Raw genomic sequence first — 3532 nt, 5'->3', positions numbered from 1 at the left:
CTGCGGGGGCCGGGGTCGTCCGGGAGGCGTTCCCCGCCCCTCCCCCACCCCCCGCGAAAGGGGTGGGGGTGGGGGATCCGCCGAAACCCCGGTCCGACCGAACCCGCCGGGTTGAATCCTGTGGGCAGACTGCACGGACCCCACCCATTTACCTCTTTACAATTTCACGCCCTCTTGAACTCCCTCTTCAAAGTTGTTTTCAACTTTCCCTTGCGGTACTTACTTATTTATTTTATTTATTTAAGGTTTTTTTAAAACGGCATTCATGAAATCGTTCACATGATGTCGGTTTACAGAAAACAGGGGTGCAAAGAAAACAACCTAAAACATAAATACACGTGGTGAAGAGATGCAGTTACAATTAACAGGGGCTAATGAACTGGGAGTGTAAGAAATAAAGAGAGATAGAGGAGGTTAATTATATACATGTGTACAATATAAATATACAAGAGTACAATATAAATATGGAGTCCAGTCCAATATATACAGCTTCTGAGCAGAGAATTTATTGATGGTGCGTGTTAGGTGGAGTTCGGTAAGGCTTGCCTGAAAAGCCATGTCTTGAGTCTTTTCCGAAAGGTTAGGAGGCAAGGTTCATTTCTGAGATCTGGGGGGATGGAGTTCCATAACGGTGGGCCTGCTGTGGAGGAACTGATGGTGGCATAGCCACAGAAGGTGCTGCTTCAAGACGATTAACTAATCTATCTACAGTAGCAGTTAAAACATCTAGACAATGCTGCTGCTGTTGCAATCTTTGAGCCAATCCTGGAATGGCTTGTAAACCAGAAAGATCCACGGAGTCCATGGCCTTGTCAAACTGTTAGCTGTCTATACTGATTTTTGTGGACTCTAATTAAATTTAAGATTTTAGAATTTATATGGATCTTTAACAGACAGTCTTTCAAACACTGACCTTGAATTGAAGCAAAACTTGTATCCAGAAGAAGTTTAAAGAATTCTTTAATAACACACTTGTTTTCAAGGCAGATAAACGGAGTAATTCCAACACTCAGTATATAACAAAACACAGCTGAAGCAAGTTGACAATTGGATTCAAAGCAGGTTCATTAAAAACAAGTCCAATTTCATTACCAGAAACTTAAAATGAATTTTCAAAGCTACAGATACTTTTCTTTTAAAAAATAAGTACAGAGACAGGCTGAGATGCTGCGTTTGCGGTTGCTGCCAAGTTGCCAAGGCAACCCCAATGCTTCCTCTCAGCACAGTTAAGACACGCGAACGCGTGCGTGCCCGAGACGTCCCATGCACAAACACGCATACTCAGTGAGCATTCCCAAAGTGCCATGCAGGCCGGCAAAGCCGGCAAAAACGGCGTCCCCACATCAAGCCCACAAAAGGTCATTTTATTACAAATATAACCCGAAAACCCTATTTTCCTACGTGACTAAACTCACAAATATTTTCCCCACCAGTAACATTAGGCGTCAAAATAGATAACGAACTAAACCTTAAGAAATTCATAAATTCAACCATAAAAGACAGCTTTTATAAACTACACATCCTAAAAAAGCTTAGACCCCCTCCTCCATCAAAGTGACTTCAGAACAGTATTACAAGTACTCATCCTATCCAAGCTAGATTACTGCAACTCTTTACTTTTAGGACTCCCAACCACGTCCATTAAACCCCTACAAATGCTCCAAAAAGCCGCTGCCAGAATCCTCACAAACTCCAGAAGAAATGATCACATCTTCCCCATTCTAAAAAAACCCTACACTGGCTGCCCATACACCTCAGAATAGAATTCAAAAGCCTCACTCTAATACACAAAACTTTATACAACCAAAACATAATCTGGTTCAACACATCCTTCCACTTTAAACCCTCCCCGAAGACCCACAAGATCCGAAGACCCACAAGATCAGCCAGTAATGGCACTCTACCAACAACCTCCCCAAAACTCACTAATCTTTCATCGACATGAGCACGTGCTTTCTCCATTGTCCGTCCCTCCATATGGAACTCTATGCTTCTAGACCAAAGACTGGAATCTAACACTATTAACTTAAAAAAAAAGCTGAAAACCTGACTCTTCAAACAAGCCTACCAATAACCCTCATTCCTTCCAATATCACCCACTCACCCTACCCCCCTCCACGCCCCTTTACCCCAATAGTATTTAATGATAGAATTTCTTCCCCCCCAATTCAACATGTAAGCTGCAACATTGTCAGTAGTTATATGTACTTGTTTATTTCTTTATTACTTTGTTCTATTCTTGTTCCTGCATCCTTTCCACCCTTTCTGAGTTCAGAGTGTTCCACTTTTGCCTTCTCCTTAGTTAACCGAATTGTTATAATGTAATTTCCTTCCTTAGTTCAATTGTTTTAATGTAAACCAATGTGATGTGGAAACGAATGTCGGTATATAAAAAAAGTTAAATAAATAAATAAATATTGTATTTGTAGACTGATATATTTAAGTTTGGAGTACACAATATCTTGGGACTCAGTTAAGCTAATTGCTAAATGCTCTACCATGAAATGGGAGAGGTTCCCTTCAAGTAAGAGGAACCTGTACTCCTGGGGGAATTATGCGCTACTGCGGAATGCAGAATTTGTGCAGAATTCCCCCCCTGCGCAGAATTGACAAATTCTGCACAGAAAATAGCAGCAGAGACCCCAGCACGCCACGAATGGAGCACGTCCCGTGGCACACACTCCGTTTGCAGCAAAGATGAAGGCCTGGCGCGCCGTTTGTGGCGAAAATGAAAGGCCCCCGTGCACTACGAACGGCATGAGTTCCACGGCACACGGGAGCCTTCCCTTTTTGTCGCGAACGGCGCGCCAGGCCTTCATCTTTGCCGCGAGCAGAGCCTGTTCTGTGGCATGCCGGTGAGAGAGAATGTGTGCTAGAGAGGGGAGGGGAGGGTGAGAGAGAGAGTAGGAGGGTGTGAGAGAGAGCATGGGAGGGATGCCGGTGAGAGAGAGTATGAGTGTGAGAGAGGGGAGGGTGACAGAGAGCATGGTTGTTTGGTAAGGGGGGTGGGGAAGGTGAGAGAGAGCAGGAGGGTGTGAGAGAGAGCATGGAAGGTAAGAGAGGGTGGGTGGGGGGATGCTTGAGTGTGAACTTCAGAGAAAGGAAGCCTATATGAGGGGAAAGGGGATTCCGGCGGCGGTGAAAGAGAATGTGTGTATGAGAGAGGAGACGGGGTGTGGGGGAGGGTGAGAGACAGCTTGGTTGGTAAGAGGGGGAGTGTGGGGGATGCTTGAGTGTGGGTTTCAGATAGGGAGCCTATATGAGGGGATGTGTGTGTGTGTGCGAGAGAGTCAGGGAGCCTGTAATATGAGGGTGTGGGTATTTGAAAGGGACACTTACAGTGAATTTCTAGGGAGATTCTGCTCAAAATATTTAAAATTCTGCAACTTTAAGTAATAACTTTTTTCTTTAATAATTTAAAATGTAATTACTTAAAGACTGTCATGTAAATTGTGTTATTTTGACCAATATAAAGTTTGCAGAATTTTCAATTTTTGTGCACAGAATTTTCAGTTTTTGTGCGCAGAATTTT

Source organism: Rhinatrema bivittatum, chromosome 14 (genome assembly GCF_901001135.1).
Source record: "Rhinatrema bivittatum chromosome 14, aRhiBiv1.1, whole genome shotgun sequence".
Classification (NCBI taxonomy): Eukaryota; Metazoa; Chordata; class Amphibia; order Gymnophiona; family Rhinatrematidae; genus Rhinatrema; species Rhinatrema bivittatum.
Note: the sequence above shows the minus strand (reverse complement) of the source record.